General features: G+C 45.3%; 1 long non-coding RNA gene across 17 annotated transcripts; it reads left to right on the forward strand.

The window, feature by feature from the left end:
* The first annotated feature begins 10,983 nt into the window (after positions 1-10,983).
* Positions 10,984-18,028, forward strand: LOC123173010 (uncharacterized). Of its 17 annotated transcripts, none has more exons than XR_006485816.1 (16): positions 10,984-11,382; positions 11,483-11,560; positions 12,053-12,116; positions 12,196-12,254; positions 13,012-13,100; positions 13,893-14,032; positions 14,605-14,701; positions 14,788-14,928; positions 15,063-15,134; positions 15,615-15,747; positions 15,911-16,063; positions 16,128-16,223; positions 16,682-16,722; positions 16,892-16,991; positions 17,061-17,189; positions 17,590-18,028. It is a non-coding gene; the product is annotated as an uncharacterized lncRNA (long non-coding RNA). The 17 variants fall into 17 exon arrangements; XR_006485808.1 differs by having other exon boundaries at positions 13,032-13,100; XR_006485817.1 differs by having other exon boundaries at positions 12,200-12,254.
* Positions 18,029-25,038: the final 7,010 nt, after the last annotated feature.

A 25,038-nucleotide genomic window follows, 5' to 3' on the forward strand; every position in this document is an offset into this window, starting at 1 on the left:
TAATTAACCTAAACAGTGAATGACAGGTGGGTCCCACTGGACCCACATGTCAGTTGACTTAGTCAACCCCTGTTGACTGCTGATGTCAGCATGACATCATGCTGATGTCATAAATCCAAATTTCGAATTAAATTAAATAATTAATTAAATTCCAGAAATTAATAAAATCTTTAGAAAATCATATCTTTTAATCCGTAACTCGGATTAAAATATTTTCAACATGAAAGTTGCTCAGAACGACGAGACGAATCCGAATGCGCAGTCCGTTCGTCCACCACACCTCCCTAACCTATCGAACTAGCAACTTTCCCCTCCGGTCCGTCTGTCCGAAAACGCGAAACATCGGGAATACCTCCCGGATGTTCCCCCCCTTCGCCGGTACCACCTACTGTCGCGTTAGGACACACCTCGCATTGTTCATTGTCATGTCACGCATCGTCATGCTTATGATTGCATTGTATTTACTGTTTCTTCCCCCCTCTTCTCTCCGGTAGACTACGAGACCGACACTGCTGCTGCCCAGTTCGACTACGGAGTTGACGACCCCTCCTACTTGCCAGAGCAACCAGGCAAGCCCCCCCTTGATCACCAGATATCGCCTATTCTTCTCTATACTGCTTGCATTAGAGTAGTGTAGCATGTTACTGCTTTTCGATATCCTATCCTGATGCATAGCCTATCCTTGCTACTACTGTTGATACCTTTACCTGCAGTCCTACATGCTTAGTATAGGATGCTAGATTTCCATCAGTGGCCCTACATTCTTGTCCGTCTGATGTGCTATACTATCGGGCCGTGATCACCTGGGCGGTGATCACGGGTATATACTTATATACTACATACATGACACATGTGATGACTAAAGTCGGGTCGGCTCGTAGGAGTACCCGCAAGTGGATCTTTGTGGCGGAGCGACAGGGCAGGTTGAGACCGCCTAGGTGAGAGGTGGGCCTGGCCCTGGTCGGCGTTCGCGGATACTTAACACGCTTAACGAGATCTTGGTATTTGATCTGAGTCTGGCCATTTGGTCTATACGCACTAACCATCTACGCGGGAGTAGTTATGGGTATCCCGGCGTCGTGGTATCAGCCGAAGCCTTCTTGACGTCAGCGACTGAGTGGCGCACGCCGGATTGGACTGGAACGCCACTAGGCTAGGTCTGCTTCCGGCCGCGTACGCAACGTGCAGGTGTGCATAGGGCGATGGGCCCAGACCCCTGCGCGCATAGGGTTAGACCGGCGTGCTGACCGCTCTGTTGTGCTTAGGTGGGGCTGCGACGCGTTGATCTTACGAGGCCGGGCATGACCCAGGAAAGTGTGTCCGACCAAATGGGATCGAGCGTGTTGGGTTATGTGGTGCACCCCTGCAGGGAAGTTTATCTATTCGAATAGCCGTGTCCCTCGGTAAAAGGACGACCCGGAGTTGTACCTTGACCTTATGACAACTAGAACTGGATACTGAATAAAATACACCCCTTCCAAGTACCAGATACAACCCGGTGATCGCTCTCTAACAGGGCGACGAGGAGGGGATCGCCGGGTAGAATTATGCTATGCGATGCTACTTGGAGGACTTCAATCTACTCTCTTCTACATGCTGCAAGATGGAGATGACCAGAAGTGTAGTCTTCGACAGGACTAGCTATCCCCCTTTTATTTTGGCATTCTGCAGTTCGGTCCACTGATATGCCCCTTTACACATATACCCATGCATATGTAGTATAGCTCCTTGCTTGCGAGTACTTTGGATGAGTACTCACGGTTGCTTCTCTCCCTCTTTTCCCCCTTTTCTTTTCTATCTGGTTGTCACAACCAGATGTTGGAGTCCAGGAGCCAGACGCCACCGTCGACGACGACACCTACGACACAGGAGGTGCCTACTACTACGTGCAGGCCGCTGACGACGACCAGGAGTAGTTAGGAGGTCCCAGGCAGGAGGCCTTGCCTCTTCGATCGTTGCTACTTTTGTGCTAGCCTTCTTAAGGCAAACTTGTTTAACTTATGTCTGTACTCAGATATTGTTGCTTCCGCTGACTCGTCTGTGATCAAGCAATTGTATTCGAGCCCTCGAGGCCCCTGGCTTGTATTATGATGCTTGTATGACTTATTTATGTTGTAGAGTTGTGTTGTGATATCTTCCCGTGAGTCCCTGACCTTGATCGTACACATTTGCGTGCATGATTAGTGTACGGTCAAATCGGGGCGTCACACTCTAGCATCACCGAACCTTAAGTGTGTAGACCCTACGGGTTCGGGAACCATGCAGACATGACCGAGATGCCTCTCAGGCCAATAACCAATAGCGGGATCTGGATACCCATATTGGCTCCCACATGTTCCACGATGATCTCATCGGATGAACCACAATGTCGGGGATTCAATCAATCCCGTATACAATTCCCTTTGTCCATCGGTATGTTACTTGCCCGAGATTCGATCGTCGGTATCCCTATACCTTGTTCAATCTCAATACCGGTAAGTCTCTTTACTCGTTCCGTAACGCATGATCCCGTGACTAACTCCTTGGTCACATTGAGCTCATTATGATGATGCACTACCAAGTGGGCCCAGAGATACCTCTTCGTCATATGGAGTGACAAATCCCAGTCTCGATTCGTGGCAACCCAACAGACACTTTCGGAGATACCTGTAGTGCACCTTTATGGTCACCCAGTTTCGTTGTGATGTTTGATACACCCAAAGCATTCCTACGGTATCCGAGAGTTGCACAATATCATGTCTAAGGAATGATACTTGAAATTAGAAAAGCTCTAGCAAAACGAACAACACGATCTTGTTCTATGCTTAGGATTGGGTCTTGTCCATCACATCATTTTCCTAATGATGTGATCCCGTTATCAATGACATCCAATGTCCATGGTCAGGAAACCACAACCATCTCTTGATCAACGAGCTAGTTAACTATAGGCTCACTAGGGACATGTTGTGGTGTATGCATTCACACATGTATTACAGTTTCCGGTTAGTACAATTATAGCATGAACAATAGACAATTATCATGAACAATGAAATATTATAGTAACCATTTTATTATTGCCTCTAGGGCATATTTCCAACAGTCTCCCACTTGCACTAGAGTCCATAATCTAGTTACATTGTGATGAATCGTACACCCATAGAGTTCTGGTGCCGATCATGTTTTGCTCGTGAAAGAGGTTTAGTCAATGGATCTGCGACATTCAGATCTGTATGTTCATTACAAATGCACCAGCTGACTGCGCCATCATTCAAAATATATACGTATCCGGTTTGTGACTTGGAGTTATCCGGATTTGTGTTGAAGCTAGCATCGACGTAAACCTTTACGACGAGCTCTTCGGCACCTCCATATACGAGAAACATAGCTTAGTCCTTCTCAGGTACTTTAGGATATTCTTGACCGCTGTCCAGTGTTCCATTCTGGGATCACTTTGGTACCTCCCTACCAAACTTATGGCAAGGTTCACATCGGGTCTGGTACACAGCATGGCATACATAATAGAGCCTATGGCTGAGGCATAGGGGATGACACTCATCTTTTCTCTTTCTTCTGCCGAGGTCGGGCGTTGAGCTGCGCTCAATCTCACACCTTGCAATACAGGCAAGAACCCCTTCTTGGACTGATCCATATTGAACTTCTTCAATATCTTGTAAAGGTATGTGCTTTGTGAAAGACCAATGAGGCATCTCGATCTATCTCTATAGATCTTGATGCCTAATATGTAAGCAGCTTCTCCAAGGTCCTTCATTAAAAAGACTTATTTAAGTAGGCCTTTATGCTTTCCAAAAGTTCTATATCATTTCCCATCAATAGTATGTCATCGACATATAATATGAGAAATTCTACAGAGCTCCCACTCACTTTCTTGTAAATACAAGCTTCTCCATAAGTCTGTATAAACCCAAACGCTCTGATCATTTCACCAAAGCGAATGTTCCAACTCCAAGATGCTTGCACCAGCCCATAGATGGAGCATTGGAGCTTGCATACTTTGTCAGCTCTTAGGATCGACAAAACCTTCCAGCTGCATCATACACAATTCTTCCTTAAGGAAATCTTGAAGGAATGTCGTTTTGACGTCCATTTGCCAGATCTCATAATCATAGAACGCGGCAATTGCTAACATGATTCGGACGGACTTCAGCTTTGCTACGGGTGAGAAGGTCTCATCGTAGTCAACCCCTTGAACTTGTCAATAACCCTTAGCGACAAGCCGAGCCTTATAGACGATCACATTACCATCCGTGTCAGTCTTCTTCTTAAAGATCCACTTATTCTCTATGGCTTGCCGATCATCGGGAAAGTCCGTCAAAGTCCATACTTTGTTTCATAAATGGATCCTATCTCGGATTTCATGGCTTCAAGCCATTTGTTGGAATCCGGGCTCGCCACCGCTTCTTCATAGTTCGAAGGTTCACCGTTGTCTAACAACATGATTTCCAGGACAGGGTTGCCGTACCACTCTGGTGAGGAACGTGTCCTTGTGGACCTACGAAGTTCAGTAGCAACTTGACCCGAAGTTTCATGATCATCATCATTAACTTCCTCTCTAGTCGGTGCAGGCACCACAGAAACATCGTCCTGAGCTGCGCTACTCTCCGGTTCAAGAGGGGGTACCTCGTCAAGTTCTACTTTCCTCCCACTTACTTCTTTCGAGAGAAACTCTTTCTCCAGAAAGGACCCATTCTTGGCAACAAAGATCTTGCCTTCGGATCTGAGGTAGAAGGTATACCCAATAGTTTCCTTAAGGTATCCTATGAAGACGCATTTTTTCGATTTGGGTTCGAGCTTTTCAGGTTGAAGTTTCTTGACATAAGCATCGCATCCCCAAACTTTTAGAGATGACAACTTAGGTTTCTTACAAAACCATAATTCATGCGGTGTCGTCTCAAGGGATTTAGACGGTGCCCATAACCCCAAAATGATAGCGGTAGATCTGTAAGAGACATCATAGATAGCACCATATCCAATAGAGTGCGATTACGATGTTCGGACACACCATTACGCTAAGGTGTTCCAGGCGGCATGAGTTGTGAAGCAATTCCACATTTTCTTAAGTTTGTGCCAAACTCGTGACTCAAGTATTCTCCTCCACGATCTGATCGTAAGAACTTTATTTTCCTGTCACATTGATTCTCTACCTCGCTCTGAAATTCTTTGAACTTTTGAAAGGTCTCAGACTTATCTTTCATTAAGTAGACATACCCGTATCTGCTTGAGTCATCAGTGAGGGTGAGAACATAACGATAGCCACCGCGAGCCTCAACGCTCATTGGACCGCATACATCAGTATGTATTATTTCCAATAAGTTGGCCGCTTGCTCCATTGTTCCGGAGAACGGAGTATTGGTCATTTTGCCCATGAGGCATGGTTCGCACATGTCAAATGATTCATAATCAAGAGACTCCAAAAGTCCATCTGCATGGAGTTTCTTTATGCGTTTGACACCAATGTGACCAAGGCGGCAGTGCCACAAGTATGTGGGACTATCATTATCAACCTTACATATCTTGGTATTCACACTATGAATATGTGTAACATCACGTTCGAGATTCATTAAGAATAAACCATTGAACAGCGAGGCATGACCATAAAACATATCTCTCATATAAATAGAACAACCATTATTCTCGGATTTAAATGAGTAGCCATATCGCATTAAATGAGATCCAAATACATTGTTCATGCTCAAAGCTGGCACTAAATAACAATTATTGAGGTTTAAAACTAATCCCGAAGGTGAATGTTAGAGGTAGCGTGCCGACGGCGATCACATCGACCTTGGAACCATTCCCGACGCGCATCGTCACCTCGTCCTTCGCCAGTCTTCGCTTATTCGGCAACTCCTGTTTTGAGTTACAAATGTGAGAAACCGCACCGGTATCAAATACCCAGGAGCTACTACGAGCGCTCGTAATGTACACATCAATAACATGTATATCATATATACCTTTGGCGTTGCCGGCCTTCTTATCCGCTAAATACTTGGGGCAGTTCCGCTTCCAGTGACCATTTCCCTTGCAATAAAAGCACCCAGTCTCAGGCTTGGGTCCATTATTTGGCTTCTCCTTCCCGGCAACTGACTTACCGGGCGCGGCAACTCCCTTACCGTCCTTCTTGAAGTTCTTCTTATCCTTGCCTTTCTTGAAAACTAGTGGTCTTATTCAGCAACAACACTTGATGTTCCTTTTTGGTTTCCACCTCCGCTGATTTCAGCATTGAATATAACTCAGGAATGACTTCTCCATCCCTTGCATATTGTAGTTAATCACAAATCTCTTGTAGCTAGGTGGAACCGACTAGAGGATTCTGTCAATGACCGAGTCATCTGGAAGATTAACTCCCAGCTGAGACAAGCGGTTGTGCAACCCAGACATTTTGAGTATATGAGCGCTGATAGAACTATTTTCCTCCATCTTACAACTGTAGAACTTGTCGGAGACTTCATATCTCTCGACCCGGGCATGAGCTTGGAAAACAATTTTCAGCTCTTGGAACATCTCATATGCCCCGTGTTGCTCAAAACGCTTTTGGAGCCCCGGTTCTAAACTGTAAAGCACGCCACACTGAACCAGGGAGTAATCATCACAATGCGACTACTAGGCGTTCATAACGTCTTGAGTTGCTGGGAAAATGGGTGCGTCACCTAGCGCTGCTTCAAGGACATATGCTTTCTTGGCAGCTATGAGGATGATCCTCAAGTTACGGACCCAATCCGTATAGTTGCTACCATCGTCTTTTAGCTTGGTTTTCTATAGGAACGCGTTGAAGTTCAGGGCAACATTACCGTGGGCCATGTCACAACCCCAGAATTGCTTGTAATTAGTTGCATCTGTGAGCATCCATGCATCATGTTTAAATTTATGAAATTAGAATTGGGGATGTTCAAACCCTAGCACCAAATGAATTCAACTAGGTTCAAATAAAAATATTTTCAATGAACCCAAAATGCCCTTCAGAAAAGTTCATTATTTTTGAATTGGCTAAAAACCTCTTCCAAAAATGGTGCACATATTTCTAGGACATTCTGGATTTTTGAATTAATCCATATTGTATTTGAAGTGGGGCATTTAAATTCTATAAATTGTTGAAATGTTCTAATAATGGTGAAACTAGTTGAGGGCTGTTGGAAATAATTTCAAAAGTGCCCACAAATATTTTCAGGATTTTACAAAATGGTTTGGTATTTTATTGCTAAATCAAGACAGAGAAAAAAATTGAAAAACAGTAACAGAATTAGAAAGAGACAAAGAGGAAACCCTTACCTGGGCCACGTACTGGCCTAGCACTGTGCCGACCCAGCCGACTGGCTCAGTGCCAGTCGTCTCCCTCCTCCCGCCAGTCGGACGGGGCGCGTGCGCATGTTCGGCGTGGCACGCAGCAGCCTGGCTGGCCTCCCTTAGCCAGCGCGATGCCACCGCTCGCCTCCCCGCTGCCATCCGGATCCGTCTGACCCCCTCACTTCCCCCTGCCTCTCTCCCTCACCCTCTCCCCACCATAGCCGATTGTTGCCATCGCTGCCGCTCGTTGGCACCACGTCCAGCGTGATCCCCGAGCTGTCCCCGAGCTCCGCCACCTCGTTCCCTACTTCCTCACTGAAACACGTGACCGGAAGGGCCCCAAAACGCCGCCCTCGACGCCTTTCCTCTCCCTGGCCGCCAGAGATCCGCCTCGCCGCCCTTCACAGCTCCGGCCTTCCCCAAGCCTGCTTCGACGCCTGCTGCAACCGCCGTGAGCCACTGACTCCTCTCCCTCCCTCCGTTTTCCCTCTCGCACGCCGTAGCCGCCGCGCCACTCGCACCCGTACGCGCCACCACCTACGCTCACCGCCGACGTGACCCCGACGACCAAATGGTCCGGGCGTTGTGTCTAACACGCTCGCCGCCTCGCGTAGTTGCCGTAGGTGCTAAGCATGCACCGCCACGTTCACCGCAGTCGCATCCCCGCTCACGCCCGAACGCCGTTCGCCGCCCCGAGCGCGTTTCCGACGAGCTCCGGCCTCCCTAGCCGCTGTTGCTTGCTGCGCTGGATGCGGGCAAGCTCCGGCTTCCCGTGGGTACTCTCCGCCGCTCATTTGGGCGCCGGAGGAGCGAACCCGAGCCCCTCCGCCGCATCTGTCGTTGCCGGCGTCGGGCCGCCGGCGAGCTAGCCTCAGTTGACCAGGGGGTTGACCTCCCCTGGGTCTATGACATGCGGGCCCCGCCCGACTAATTAACCTAGTTTAGGTTTAAACCTAATTAGTTTAACCTAGGTTAGTGTTAACTAAGTTTAGTTAGTTTAGTTAGCCACTGACACACGGGCCCACGCGTCAGGTTTGACCTGGACCGGGTCTGTTGACCTGCCGAGGTCAGCATGACGTAATGCTGATGCAGTAAACCTTTTTTGGGATTTTAAATAAATCAGAAATGATTTATTTAATTCAGAAAATGTTTAAAACTTCTAAAACTCATAGAAATTAAACCGTAACTCCAAATGGAACAAATTATATATGAAAAATGATCAGAAAAATCCAAAGAATCTGAATATGGCATTGTCATGCATGTTTGAACCAATTAACCTCACTGATTAGGACAACTAGTCACCAACCCGTGCATTCGCACGGCCTAGAATGTAATAAAACTTTGTATTGCATGAGAATCTACGTTAGTTCTTTGTGTCGTTATTGTATGCCTCCTAAAAATAAAAGTCCAAAAAACACATGAAAAAACTAAAAGTATAACTATACACATATTTAGCGTTTGTAAAAATTAATGATATGAATAACTCACATGCATATGGAACATATTATATGACTTTTCAAATAATTATTAATAATAGAATATTATCTCTATACATATATTTATTTCTCTTAAAATATGAAATTCTGATCATATTATTAATGGTTAATTTCCAAATCATAAACAATAAATTTAAAATTTTGTTATGTATTGAAATTTAATAAAGAAATATTTATGCTGCTTATTTTGCTGGACACAAATTTATATTCTCATTGGAGAATTATCTTGTTCCATTTTTTGAGAGGTCTTGGTCTGTATTTCAGTACTAATTTGAAATGCTGAAACTAATTAAGTTCACGTTTGTTCTTTTTGTAGTATTAAGAATCGTGAAAGCTAAAATTTCGTAGCTTGAAGTCATATATGATATACTATCTATAAATAAGAATTGGAGTTTTGTATTTGAGCAAAGTCAACCATAAAAGTGCATACATATATATGGAAAGATGCGGTGTTCAGTCTTACATGGTTTGAAACAACGGATGGGAGATGGTATCAAATATTTATTGACGATCCCACTGGAAATATGTGGAAATATATTAGCCATCGGGTACTCTCATTTTGTAATCCTTCAAACTGGAAAACCCATGTTGAAACATAATATGAACCATTTAAGAACCGAAATTGTAAACAATTTAGTGAATGAAAGAACTCTTAGAAGAATGAACCAATAATTCTGTACAGGCTCTCAATAGGAGTTCTAAGTTATTATATACATGCAGCATGCATGTCCTATTCCCTACAGTGGTACTACTCTAGCCATGCTCTAAATAGGAGACTGAAATAGATATTTGAATCATCTCAAGAATTTCTCCAATATACTGTTTCATCAATATTCAAAAATTGGCGTCTGATAGGTACTACTATCAAGGGTCTTCACCTTAATATCTATTTTCCTATAAGAAGCATCTATTAATATGACTCACCGTACGTACATATGTACCTTGAGGTCTCTTCCTCGACAATCACCACGTCTGTTTCTCGTGCCCTCCTGGTCTCTTCTCGCCCTTTTCTATCTTCGTTTGCTCGCTCACAGTCTCACCCCGCATCTAGATTTCCTTCCATGACGACCTATCCCTTCTCACATTTATTTCCTCCTTTGCTTTCACTCGCGGTCATTCTTCCACCGGAATTCCTGATTGTCCTAGGTGTGAATCATCCACCATCTTCCTCATGCTGCTTGAAACGATCTACTCTGTGAGATCTCAATGCCGTCTCCCTTAGCTAGCTGTGCAGGTGTCAAACGAATGATTGATGGGAAAACAGAAGCACGTCCATGTGCTGGCAAGGGGAGCCTTTACTTTGGTAAAATTTGGTTAGATGGCAAGCCTCCTGTGTCAACTCATTCGTCCAGATTGCATGTGTCTCAAATCAAGTAGAAAACAGATTGGTTATGTCAAGAACCATACCTCAATAGCAAAAATCCATTCCCGTAGTGCTTACATATTATTAATTTTATCATATAGATGTAACTGCCAAAATATATGACATAATATATGTTATCAAACAACATCTAAGCGTTCTATAAAAAAAGACTGAAGCTCTTAAAAAATACAGAGCAGACAATGGAAGCAACATTTGAAGAATCATTTCGATTAATGAAGGAAGAAAGACGTAATTGTGTTTCAGTACTTTACGGGGTCATCTCAAAGAAGAATAGGAAGCCAGAAGAGAAAATGAACCTATGGCTGGAAAATCACCAATCCTTCCACCCACCTAAGCATAATTAGTAAAAAAATCTGACTATAAGCTGATGGCAAGGTTAATTATTAGTGGTCATATTTAGAATAGCATATATTGTGTATCATTGGGTGATGGATCACTTAATTCGCTATTCAGGAAAATTTATCTTCATTCCAAATATACGCTCATTCACTGCCAGGTTTATGTAAATCTGTTCAAGAACTTCTTAGAAAATATTCGAAACATAAACAAATCTTGATATATGTTAGTTGGGAGCCACCCAGCCTCCTCACCGATCGGCCAATGGCCGTTGGATCCTTCGTTTGATGCGTTCTCGGCCGTCGGATCTCGCTCTGGGAAGATATGGGCCGTTGGATCGAAGTGAAAACACTGCTGCAATGAATACAGTAGAATGCTGAAGTTCGTGCCACCGCGTGTAATTTCTTTGCCCCGCCGAGGGCATTTCCGTCATTTCGCGCTCAGGGGTATAAAAGGGGCTGCTCCCGTGGAGATAACCCTAGCCCGCTCACTCCCACGCTCGCGCGCGGCCGCCTGCTCCCCACGCCGCCGCTTCCGTTCGCCCTCGCCGCCGCCTCCGCCTCCGCTCGCCCTCGCCGCCGCCTCCGCTGCCCTCGCCGCCGCCACGGCCACCACCGCGCTCATGTCCCCCCTCGTCCCCGTCCATCTCCAATCATCGAGCTGGTCGCCGCCGCGCTGCTCTCCCGCCTCGACGTGCCGGTCTGGCAGAGCTCGGCGTCCCAGCGGACCGCGGCTTCAGCTCCGAGGACGCAGCGGCGCGGCTGCAAATGTACGGGCCCAACAAGCTGGAGCGGCCCGAGTGTCCAATCTCAACCATCACCCGGAACCCTAGCCCCTCCCCCCTCCCCATGGCGCAGGATGCCCTCCAAGAGGAGCGTCTGATGCGTGAGTGCATCCATCGTCTCCTCCCCTTTGCTTATTCTTCTTTTTTATTTGATCTACGCGTGCGTGCGTGAGATCTCATCTCATCTCTGCTCGTGTGCAGGGAGGCCATGGAGTAGCTGCTTGGTTCAAGGGCATGCCTTGGCTGCTCCCTATGTTGAGCGCGTGGATTCAACGCTGGGTACGACTCGTGGCTGCCTTCTACTCCCCCCCTCTCTTCTCTACACCACTCAAATCTGAGTTGGATTCACCTTGCAATTGTACAGGTAGTATGAACTGCAAATAAAATTGAATGGTTCAACTTAAATTTGACCAAAACCGCAGCATCCTCAATCATCCCCTTTTGGATGTTCAGTTTACTGTAGAGTCGAGTCAATATTGCTTTGAGTTTTAAATCAACTTCAAATGTTGCTTTCACAATCCTTTGATGTTCAGTTTACTGTATGCGTCACTGAGGGCTTGTTGTTAATTTGCCTCACGGTTTTGTTGCTAGGTAAAATTATTTTATTAGGCTGCTCTCTCTAAGTGAGCACATTTGTATTGTTTGCAGAGGAAAATGCATAGTTCATTTTTCTTGAATTATGCAGCCATGTATGTGTTACTTGGAAATCAACCGACTGTGCCACCATTGGTGGATCTACATGTTTAACCGTTTCTTCATTGTTTGGCGTAGGTATATGATTGTGATATAATATTGCGCGGAAGAAAAGCCACTGTTGCTCTTACAGTTTTAGGAGGTGCTGCAAGATTGATTTGTATTGTTCTCATGTATGATCTTCATATTATTCTATTCTGAAGTATTGGTTTATTATCAAGGAAGCTTTGGGCGGAGGAGTTGAGTGCAGCTTTTATATCTTTTTTCAAAGTCCTAAATGGTATGGCGAAAATCTTGATATGTACAGTTTCAAAGCTTCATCACATTATAGTAGGACAAATTGATATGTAGGCTGTCAAAAGCTTCATTTTTGTTCATTAGATAGTTTTTTATATCTTTGTCACCAAAGGTAGGTTTCACAGAGGGGATGCTTCTTGTGACAATTATATATGACCATGGGTCCATGACAAAATGATCATAGCTCATATTACTAGGATTAGGGCACTTCGACCATTTTTATAAAACATGCGCTGCACCTCCAGTTTCATGGCGTGTTTCAGCCATAATTCCGTTGTAGGTTTGCATGTGTAGATAAATAAATAGAACTCTTGCTGTCAACGTGTGTGTTTCACGAGCCTTTCTTGTTTAAGAGAAATAAATCTAATTTGTATCGGCCATAATTCTGCTATATGGAAACAATCGGTGGCTATTTCTTTTTTATCTGAACTGAGCCATAATTCTGCTGTATGTAAACAATCAGTGGTTCTTTTTATTTTATCTGAACTGAGTAATAACTCTAATCTATAACTCATGATGGCGGTCAGTTTTTTTCACTTTCTTAGCATCATGCTTACCTGAAACTTGCGCCTAAACTGGTATTGGTTTCATATGTGCTATAGATAATCCACCCTCCTACTTCTGTACAAATTTATACTTTTATATTGAAATTCTTAAGTGATTTTCTATGATATGATATAAGGAAATAGTCACCTACAAATATACTAATCTACTGCTTTACCTTGCTGCTTTCCACAAAGTTTATGCTTTTATATTTCAGAAATTAGAGTATATGAAGCAGGAAATATAATGTTGGTCCGTAGAGCCTTACTTCTTCATCAGTTCACTGGTAATTCTACCTCCCTGTATGTATGGTAATACACATTATATCATTTGCTGGGTCATACTTAATACATGACACGATGAAGGATTTATATCAAACAAATTAATTTGTGTGTTCTCCATCTTCTGCGACTTCCACAATTTATAGTTGCTTGATCATTTAATTTTCTTTTGGACAAACAAGTTCTCCCTCCTTTAAGTAATTTTGTATCAACATGGCGCGTGTTTGTATGATGCATGGTTGCATTTATTGAAGTAGTACATGATCTGGTCTTCTACTAATTGTTGTCTTAAATAGCTAATTGTTTTTTTGTTCTGCTATATGATATATTCAAGTTTTTTATATATTCAAGTTTTTGGACAAGTTCTCGCTGGTTGTTCCTGTTCATGACATTAAATCCTTGAAGCATGATATTGTAATTGATGTAGTTCTTCCTTGAGCCAGGTGTGATTATTTCCAGTATTGCAAGGGAATAACAACATTTAGTGCATATGTATCTTGTGATCGTGGAAATAGGAAATAGAAGCCGATTATGAGCCATGCACTTTGTGATTACTCTCTAAACTCTGCACTTCGTGATTACTCGCTCAGTGTTACTCTCACTAATCCAATTATGATATCCATGTTCTGATAATGTTTTGTACACACCCAATTGACAACATAGCTTGCCTTGCAAGATATCTAATCAACTTACCATAAGACTATGTCATTACTAAGATAAAGTGATGAATGCATTCGAATCCTTAAAAAAATGAACTGTCATATATTCTTTGAACACGCCGTCGCCGTCGCAACCAGCCGCCTTGGGCGATGCCGACGAGCTCCAATGGCTTAACGCCACCAACGCGCTTCGGTGGATCGATCCGGCACCAGGAACCGTGAGCACTAGGCCCACCTACCCCGCCGCCGGCGCCGCCTCCTCGCAAGACCCGACCATGGTGAGCTCCCCCGCCCTCCCCTCCCCTCCCTGCTCCTCCTCCCAAGATCCTATTCTTTTTCAAGTTAAATAGGGATGGGGATGGGGATGTAGCTCATTCTGGCATTGGGCGATCTAGGAGAATGCAAGCCCACGCTCTATAGTTTCTCTTCAAATCCTTTGAAATGACCTGAATTGTAGGAGTATATCCTTTGAAACCGAATCAGTTGAAGCCCCTTCTAACACTAACGCATTGCGTTCTTGCACAATTTGGACAGTTTAATTTGGTGATTGTGTTTCATCTAGATGTTTATTGTCCGCTAGCACTGTATGTGGAAGATAGACATAGCTTTTCAGGTGATGTCACTTTGATGTGGAAAATGGGGGAGTCATTTGTTTGTTGTGGTCATAAAATCGTAGATTGTAGAATCACATGACCGAATCGTGATCTGATAACCTGGGATGTTATCATGAAAGGGTTATAACTGTAACTGGTAATTCCGTGTAATTATACATGTGGGGTTAGGTACATCACCAACTTGCGAGTACATATTCTTGTGATCAAAATAACTGACCTTTTGTATAACACTGCAGGTTGGACAAGACAAAGTTTCATGTCATTGGGGCAATCTTATTTACGGCCCAGCAAGGTGTTCTGCATCCAACAGCTGTTGTGAAGACTAGAATGCAGGTTGCTGAAGGAGGACTTTCACATATGTCTGGCTTTGTCGTTTTTAGAAAGATATTGAGGAGTGATGGCATCCCTGGTGTTTTCAGAGGATTTGGCACCAGTGCAGTTGGAGCTCTGCTCACCGTCTACTGGGTGAACCGGGGCCCTGCCACTTCCGCCACAAGGACTGGGCTAGGGTCGAGGAGGACAGCAGGAGGGCGCTCTTGCTCGACGACACCTCCATCAAGGTGACTGACACAGATTATTATTCCCCATTTTTCAGTTCATGTCTGTTCTTGCTTCAGAGGAAGAGGGCCGTATATTTGTAAAATGTGCAGAGGTTTCAGAGCTTCATCTGTTCTTGCTTCTGTTACTGATGCAGGGACACTATTTGCTAGGATGCGCGCTGCTCTTGGAGGGGGACTGCGCTCTCACCGTCAAGGAATTCGACAAGGTCTGTCGTTCATGAATCCTCTTATACATTCTGAACCAGTCTCTGTATCTGCAAATACAACTGTAGTCTTACATGTAGTATCTAAGGCCCTGCTTCCCTGTTTATTTGTGAAGCTTATCTTTTTCCTCCGCATGTGGCCCTTCTTGTCCTCCCTTTTTCTCGTTCTTCTGAACTTCTCGACAACCCGTGTGTGTGAGTTGTAGTCTAGCGCATCAATTGGGCGATGCTATCTGCGTGTTCCTGAATGTCTGTCTAGGTGGAAATTTGAACTGAATCCGTTGATCTTCACTTTGACATCAGTAATTATCATCAGATGAAATGGTTTCACTATTCATTATCATCAGAAAGATGGTGATAACCGAGCTCTTCTCTGATTACCTATGGGTTTAAATGACAAGTGTAGCTACAGTTCATCAGTGAACTCAGCTGATTATGTAATTTTGATGGTTGTGCTTACTTGACATATTGACTGGGAAACAGGTGTTTGATCACTTGAAGTCCTCAAATTCAAGGGACAAATGTCAGAGGACATTTGACAGTTTCTTGCCAAAGCGAAGTACCAAGACTGGGAAAAGCACTCTACTCAGCGAGTTTGGAAGATGCAAAGTTTAAGGTACACTGTGTGTTGAAATTGTTGTCATCACTGTGCTGCAGATCAATCCTACTGCATATGTATTTAGCATTGGGGTTCAATTCGGCAAAACTTTAACAGTCACGTTGGTGCCTTACATTCAAGATACTGGTTTTTCTAACACTGTTGTAACATGAACATGTAGGGAAGCATGTGAAAATGCTCTGCCACGCCTCCACCTTCTCCTTCGCCCTTCACCACCGAGCCCCCTGATCCATCACACTCGCCACGCCCTTTGTGCAAAGGCTTCCAGCCCAATGTGCCGATTGCGGCCGTTCTTGAGGCTGCTAACCGACAGGTTTGTCTCCCTCCTCTGTGTGTGCTTGCATTTGTTGTGTATGCTGACAGTCCATTTCTTGCAGCTGTTGATCCCACTGCTCCCCAGTGCAGAAGATTTCCATGGCGTGGCAGCTCCAAGGCACACCTGACCTCCTCCTTTTGGTGATGTTTATCAGTTAGTGAGATTTCTGCACCTACACACTATGACGCAGATTATGTATGCCTCTTATTTATTTGGTTTGACTTAGGAATAAAATCATTTGTGATATGTATTTTATATTTAGACCTATAGAAATGGTGTGTGATGTGACAATGCAAAGATTTTTAGGGCTATCTTCTTTCTCCTGTTGGAAACTATGTCTCATAATTATTCTCTGAACTTTGATGGCCATATGTGATAGATATATTTGTGTGTTGTGGTAGATCTACCATGTGGTAGATAAGAGCAGCAGTTTAATTTGATGGCCATCATATGGACATGTTCTTGAGATTTATACAGTTACATTCGTCTTACTTTTCTGTTGTTGCCCGTAGCATTTATCTACTATCCTGCTACTGCTTTACAGAGGAAAATTATTTGATCATTCATTTTCTTGAGATTTTCTTCATATATTGATGTAGTTTGTTTGGATTTCAGCAACGCAGAAGAATGTTCGCGGGAAGATCGAACAAGAAGAGGTTGAACTCTGATTCCATCATATGTTGTTTGCTGCTTAAAATTAGTCAGTTGTGTGTTGTCTTGGTCATGGTCAATATTTATGTCCATGAGGTTTTGAGTAGGCCCAGATTGCTTTTGTAACTAAGTTCAAATTTCCCTGTGCTATATGACTATTTCGTCCTCCGCCAGTCCCTCCCCGCACGATGATGGGCGAAGGAGGTGCGCGTCTCCGGCGAGTTCATCGTGCCTCCCTCCAGTTCCATGCTGGACGACGGCGAGTTGGCCACCGGTGAGCTTGCTTCCTTGGCTTCCTTTCTGTTTCCATGATTCAGTTTATGATCTCCTGCTGCTGATCTAGGTTGACGGTCGAGCCGCAATCTTAATTTGGAGTGTGTGCTTTCGTTGGTGCCGTCGCTCTCTCCTCCATGAACGTCGTCGTCATGAGCCCAAGTATCTTGGCTGGGTATCGACATTTTGGTGCAACTAGGTCTGTCTCTCTCTGTCTCTCAAAAAAAGTGCAACGAGCTATCTACATTTTGTCTGTATGTAATTCTATTATTTCTTCCTGCCAATTTCTAAGTCATGATGGCCATATACAAGGTTGTAATTTTTTTTGGACGACGCACCTATAGTAAATGAAGGACAAAATACTAATTGAAGATGAATAGAAATCATTGGTCAAGGAACAAAATAAGAAAGAGGTGGCCATTGAGTAGTCATGATAGATCAAAATAATGATCAGTTATGTAGTTGTTTCTCCAATAGCATTGCATGTTAATGAATCTTAATATGTTTCAATTCCAGTTATTCTTTTCTGCCTTTTCAGTTTGGTAAATATTTAAGTTCTGTTTTGACAAAGTTTGCACTAAAGTGTCACATACTTTCAGTTATTGCAGAGCAGACGAGTACTGAAAGCAGCAGCGTGATGTGGCAGAGAAGGTGGATTGTAGCAGCAGCGTGAAAGTATGTACTCCCTCCGTAAACTAATATAAGAACGTTTAGAATGCTAAAATAGTTATCTAAACACTCTTATATTAGTTTACAGAGGAGTATATAACAATTTGCCTAAAAAAGAGAATGTCTAGAACTGAAAAGAGTTCTAACATTTTGCTTTATGTAACATTGCACTACATTCGAGAATAACGATGGATTTGGTTACAAATACTCTGCTGATTACTATGTGTATGTGCTATACAAAAGTAATGATTGGTTATACTAAAAATAGGAGCTAATTTCTTCGTTATTCACTCACCCGTTGCAGTGTAGGTAATATATATTGTAAATAAATTACCGTGAACCTTTGCACTTTTGTTGTAACATACTAAACCTTTGCACCATTGCCTTGCATTGTATAAATGTAAATGTATGGACTAGATAAGGTCTCATATCAGGTTGGATATTGCTGGGGCGGGTGGGGTGCGGCAAGCCGCACTTCCTATCTAGTAACCCAGATAGGAGTAACATATACACGTAACATTCATTTTTTCTGGTTTACCTCGATCACGGGATGAAATAAAATAATGGTTTTACTATGAGATATTATAAGAAAGCCGGGAATATAAAATTCAAATCAACCTTCTTGTGGGTAAAAATATTTAATAATGTAAGGATCTCTATGCTCACAGCTGAATCACTAAACCTTGATTATTAAAAAGATACGGAGGTTAAAGGTGAAAGAAGCAACACTCCAGACTTTAAAGATACACAATATGTGCTATTCTAAATATGACCACTAAAACAAACTGACCATAAAATAAGCATATCGCACTTGCAAGTCATTTATGTAGATTCATATTTAATTCTCTATCAGTACAATATGGGAGGGTTAAATATCAGTAGCCTCAAAAGATATGTATCCATATTGGAGGCCTAAAATTGTGCAACCTCAAAGATCTTGACCTTGCTGATCATGAACCTCAACTGACACAACACCTTGTTTAATAGCAAAGATGCTATAAATTGTACAGTACCTATCGTCGTTCTGGGTACAAATAAGGTAGTCAGATCCATAATAGGTTCTATCTGTTAGGCGGAGAAATCTTCCTGTGTCACCACAGTTGTTTCTTGCTGTATTTTAGAAACATACCATTCTTTAAAATATTAACTTGATTGTGAAGTTTTGAATATCGAACATGTGAAGTTTTGTAATCGGTAATCTGAACTGTACCAGTTCACCTTATAAAATTTTTTGACAGACCATGAGGGATTGGTGGTATTATACATACACGATCTGCAAAGATCATTTAATATTTTGAACTATTTGAAAGCCATGTATTGCAAATACTTCTAAGATTCTTACATGCATATCTGCATTATTATTTTGCGAGACAATATGCATATTGCCTAATGGAACCAATCTGTGACCAATTGCTATCCACCACCAAATGGGAAATTCCTGCTGGAACTGCAATATCCAATCACAATCGAAATCATTATGGGTACTTCAAGATTGATTTCATCTTTTTCTGGATGGATACTACAGAAGAAAAGGAGCATACCAGAATTTCTATATGAGAAGTAGGGAAGTGAGGAACTCTTCGGATGGCTCGGCGACTAAGGGGTACAAAGAGCTACCAAGAGTGCGTTTTTTTTAGCTCGGCCTATCGTGGTACCCTCTATCACAGCCATCTATTCTGAGCTCTATTTCATGTAGATGTGTGCATGGATGGAAAATTAGCCGCTGGCACCAGGCGCTCAAATCCTAATCTTCTGCCGCTAGGGCTAGTAGGCAACTGTATCTGACGATGTGACGTTCCATCTGTCCATTTCCCCCTGACAACTAGTGTAGACCCATCACGTGTGAGCAGTGAAGTTCCATGTTTTTAACCTTTGCATGCTACAATTTTTTTTTGCATGCAGGGCATCTCTCTCTCCGCTCTACTGAACTTTACATGCAACTCTCTCTCTCTTTCTGTCTCATTTTTTATCTCCTTCTGTAAAGTTTGCTCTCTAATATTTGCATCTATGCATGCAACACTAACCTCTTGTTTTTATTTCATTTCTTCTCCTTTTCTTTATTTCAGTTCCTGACACCTTCGCAACCCAGCAAAACTCATGGCACTGTTGTGCTCGTGTCCTTAGCGTGTTGTCACGGGACGTAGTAGAAAAACGTCTCTTGCTTGCATCCTAAAAATGTCAAAAAAATAATGCAAAAGTCTCTTCCTTGAATCTGGAATCACTAGTACTTTGACTTTTCAATGCACATGGGACAAAGGGGTGGAGATAAAAGAATCTCCATGCAAATCTCTTTCACGCGGTTGGACAAAGATTCCTGCATGAAGAGAGGGACCCATTCTCTCTCACACACTTCTCTGTAGGGACACACACATAGAAACAAACGCAAGCAAACAAAATGCCAGGAACAATGGCCTGCACAATAACTCCTGCTAATGACCTGGTGCGTCAGAATGTGGACATGTGATGCTGCAAGCGGCACAGATCACGGCGCGAACAGATGGTCAGGATAGAAGGTACCCCGGAGCTCGAGCTAGCATGCAACTTTCCAGAGCTACCAAATATGTACCAGTTATGCAAAGAATATCTGCGTGGATATGGATGTTATGTAGTTATACATATATACGTGCCTTTTGTACCTCTTTCGTTGTCAGACCTTTCTGAAAATAATCACGCATCCATCTTGTGTTGGCACATGCATCCACCAGGGTTCATGCTCATGTATCCTTCCATGTAGGTCTACACATGCATCCACCAAATTAACAAAATCAACTTATAATTACCTGCTGACTGCTGACATGCAAGTGGACTAACCTGCTTCTGACTTCTGAACCTGACATGCATGATGGTTTCTGTTCATCGCTCCAACAATACTGGCAATGCATGTTGTATATTATGAACCCTAGCGCACAAGATGGAGAGATTACACGGATAGATTCTCGATGAGAACATGATTGGTTTCTGTTGTCATGCGAAAACAAACCAAGACGGGAGATTGACACTCAGATTGAATCGTGGAGTGGTGGTGGAATTGGCCTTAGGGAAGTTGTAGTGTATCTTCCTGAGTTCTGTCGCCTCTGTCATTCGTAGTTGCGCCGGGGTGCTTGCGCCACGACAACGTGATGGGCGTGTCATGCTGGAGGAGACGGCCATAGGCCCCTTGTTGACCTAATCTTTAATCGATATGATAAAAGGGTCACCTTCCAATCGATCCTCTAGCTAGTACTTTTCCGCTTAGATCCATGCCATCCCGAACTTCAGATTTCCATCCTACCAAGTAATCAATCTGAGGAAGGGCCACAGAATGACGGTCCAGTCCAGCGTCGACCGAATCTCTGTCTTCTCCTGTCTTTGAGCACCTTAGATTTCAGGTTCTGACTATGAAGCACCCCAATATAGTGAAGGACACTATAGGAACGGTGGGTACCGGATCAAGAAGGGGCGATGGAGGGGACACACATGGAAACGGGGTGGACGTGATGAAGGGGATAAAGGTTTGACAACTCGATGAAAGAGATGGCGGCCAGGGTTTACCTTTTTTTAGCTAGCCAGGGTTTAACTTGGGAAGAAACGTATAGGCAAGGAATAGGTTGACCTTGGAGAAAGATAAATTGTTGCGTACACATAGTCCTTTTTTTTAGATCACCGTATAGGAATAGGTTAACTTGGGAAGGTACGCGTAGGAAAGGAATAGGTTGATCTTGGGAAGATACGTATGTAAATCTTTTTTTAATAGGGTCTACATAATCTTGATGGATTTATGCGAATTACATGCACTAGTAGAAAAAGGGGCTTTGGTTGAGGCCTGGCCAGCCCATTAGTCCCGGTTCTGACACGAACCGGGACCAATGGGGGCATTTGTCCTGGTTCTTGAGCCCATGGGGCCGGCCGGGGCCTCGTGGGCATTGGTCCCGGTTCGTCTGGGCCCATTGTCCCGGTTCTTGGTACGAACCGGGACCAATGGGCCTCGCTCCTGGCCCACGACCATTGGTCCCGATTCTTGGCACGAACTAGGACAGAAGGACGACCTTTAGACCCGGTTCGTTGTGACGCCCCCGATTTGACCGTACACTAATCATGCACGCAAATGTGTACGATCACGATCAGGGACTCACGGGAAGATATCACAACACAACTCTACAACATAAATAAGTCATACAAGCATCATAATACAAGCCAGGGGCCTCGAGGGCTCGAATACAAGTGCTCGATCACAGACGAGTCAGCGGAAGCAACAATATCTGAGTACAGACATAAGTTAAACAAGTTTTGCCTTAAGAAGGCTAGCACAAAAGTAGCAACGATCGAAAAGGCAAGGCCTCCTGCCTGGGACCTCCTAACTACTCCTGGTCGTCGTCAGCGGCCTGCACGTAGTAGCAGGCACCTCCAGTGCCGTGGGAGTCGTCGTCGACGGTGGCGTCTGGCTCCTGGACTCCAACATCTGGTTGCGACAACCAGATAGAAAGGAAAGGGGGAAAAAGAGGGAGAGAAGCAACCGTGAGTACTCATCCAAAGTACTCGCAAGCAAGGAGCTACACTACATATGCATGGGTATATGTGTAAAGGGGCATATCAGTGGACTGAACTGCAGAATGCCAGAATTAAAAGGGGGATAGCTAGTCCTGTCGAAGACTACACTTCTGGTCATCTCCATCTTGCAGCATATAGAAGAGAATAGAGTGAAGTCCTCCAAGTAGCATCGCATAGCATAATCCTACCCGGTAATCCCCTCCTCGTCGCCCTGTTAGAGAGCGATCACCGGGTTGTATCTGGCACTTGGAAGGGTGTATTTTATTCAGTATCCAGTTCTAGTTGTCATAAGCTCGAGGTACAACTCCGGGTCGTCCTTTTACCGAGGGACACGGCTATTCGAATAGATAAACTTCCCTGCAGGGGTGCACCACATAACCCAACACGCTCGATCCCAATTGGCCGGACACACTTTTCTGGGTCATGCCCGGCCTCGTAAGATCAACGCGTCGCAGCCCCACCTAAGCACAACAGAGCGGTCAGCACGCCGGTCTAATCCTAAGCGCGCAGGGGTCTGGGCCCATCGCCCTATGCACACCTGCACGTTGCGAACGCGGCCGCGAGCAGACCTAGCAACCCACACGATCACGGCGGTTACGTCAAAGCGGTCCAACACGGCGCGCGCCACTCAGTCGCTGACGTCATGAAGGCTTCGGCTGATACCATGACGCCGGGATACCCATAACTACTCCCGCGTAGATGGCTAGTGCGTATAGACCAAATGGCCAGACTCAGATCAAATACCAAGATCTCGTTAAGCGTGTTAAGTATCCGCGAACGCCGACCAGGGCCAGGCCCACCTCTTACCTAGGCGGTCTCAACCTGCCCTGTCGCTCCGCCACAAAGATCCACTTGCGGGTACTCCTACGAGCCGACCCGACTTTAGTCATCACATGTGTCATGTATATAGTATATAAGTATATGCCCGTGATCACCGCCCAGGTGATCACGGCCCGATAGTATAGCACAGCAGACGGACAAGAATGTAGGGCCACTGATGGAAATCTAGCATCCTATACTAAGCATGTAGGATTGCAGGTAAAGGTAGTAACAATAGTAGCAAGGATAGGCTATGCATCAGAATAGGATATCGAAAAGCAGTAACATGCTACACTACTCTAATGCAAGCAGTAGAGATTAGAGTAGGCGATATCTGGTGATCAAAGGGGGGGCTTGCCTGGTTGCTCTGGCAAGTAGGAGGGGTCGTCGACTCCGTAGTCGAACTGGGCAGCAGCAGTGTCGGTCTCGTAGTCTACCGGAGAGAAGAGGGGGAAGAAACAGTAAATACAATGCAAACATAAGCATGACGATGCGTGACATGACAGTGAGCGGTGCTAGGGGTGTCCTAACGCGACAGTAGGTGGTACCGGTGAAGGGGGGGAACACCCGGGAGGTATTCCCGATGTTTCACGTTTTCGGACAGACGGACCGGAGGGGGAAAGTTGCTAGTTCGATAGGTTAGGGAGGTGTGGTGGATGAACGGACTGCGTATTCGGATTCGTCTCGTCGTTCTGAGCAACTTTCATATAGAAAACATTTTCATCCGAGTTACGGTTTAAAAGATATGAATTTTCAAAGTTTATTTGAATTTCTGGAATTATTTATATTAAGAAAAATGAATTATGACGTCAGCATGAGGCAATGCTGACGTCAGCAAGTCAACAGGTCGGCTGACCAGTCAAACCAGACAGGTGGGTCCAGTGGGACCCACATGTCAGCCTCTGTTAGTCTAATACTTAATTAAACTAATCTAACAGTATAATTAGAGGGATGGGCCCCACATGTCAGTGAGTGTTTAACTAAACTAATTATTTTTATTTATAAAACATTTTCTTTTTCTTTATTTTTTTTAATTTCTGCGGCGGGGCCCACATGTCAGTGACTGGGCCTGCCCAGTCAGCAGTTGACTGGGTCAACCCAGTCAACTGGGCCCGTGGGGGCCACTGGCAGTGACCCAGGGGGGTGGCCCCAGGTGTGCCACGTCGGCGGCCGGCGCCGGAGCAACGCCGGCGACCAGACGCACGGCGGCGCGGCTCGGGAGGGGTACGGGTTTCGCGTACAGGGAGTCTCCGGAGGCGTGGCTGGGCGCGTTCGACGCGGCTCGACGTCGCGCGTCCAACGGCAGTGGTCGGAGGGGCTGGAACGGCCGGAGTCGACCGCTACGAGCTCGCCGGCGGCGAGGTGCTACGGGTGCCCGACGGAAGCTACGCTAGAGCGCGCGAACGGGCAAGCGTATGGGCTGGGGGGCATCTACGTACGGCGGGGAGTGCAACGGGCTTAACCCCGTGACCAATTGGTCACCGGAGACCCGCCGGCGGCAAGCTCCGCGGCGCGGCGTTCGGGCGCGCGTGGGGGAGCAGCTACGGAGCGCGGGCGAGCTAGCGGAGAGGGGGAGGAGGTAGAGGAGCTCACAGTGGAGCCGTAGGGAGTGGCAGCGAGCTCGGGGAGGGCGCGGGGTAGCCGGAGTCGGCGACGATCGACGGCGGACGTGCGGGGAAGACGAGCTCGGGGAGGTCGATGCAGTGGCGCTCGGCTCGTTCCCGATGGCGCAGTCGGCGTAGTCGACGGCGGGGAGTCGTTCGGGCACGTCGTCGGGGCGATCTGGGCACGGTGGCCGCGGGAACTACGGTGAACGGCGGCGAGCGCGCTCGGGCAGAGGGGAACGGAGGGGAGAGGGAGGGGGATCTGGCGGGGGAGAAGGCGCAGAGGCCGAGGGAGAGCGGGGGCGAGTGGGAGAGAGGCCCGAGGGAGCGGGGGGCCGCTGGCGCCCTTATCCTCTCGCGGGGTTCACCGCCGGCGAGGGAGTTCGGCGGCGACGCTCCCCTGTTCCGACCCGGTCGGGGGAACAGGAA

This window comes from Triticum aestivum, unplaced genomic scaffold (assembly GCF_018294505.1).
Source record: "Triticum aestivum cultivar Chinese Spring unplaced genomic scaffold, IWGSC CS RefSeq v2.1 scaffold63265, whole genome shotgun sequence".
In the NCBI taxonomy this organism is placed as follows: Eukaryota; Viridiplantae; Streptophyta; class Magnoliopsida; order Poales; family Poaceae; genus Triticum; species Triticum aestivum.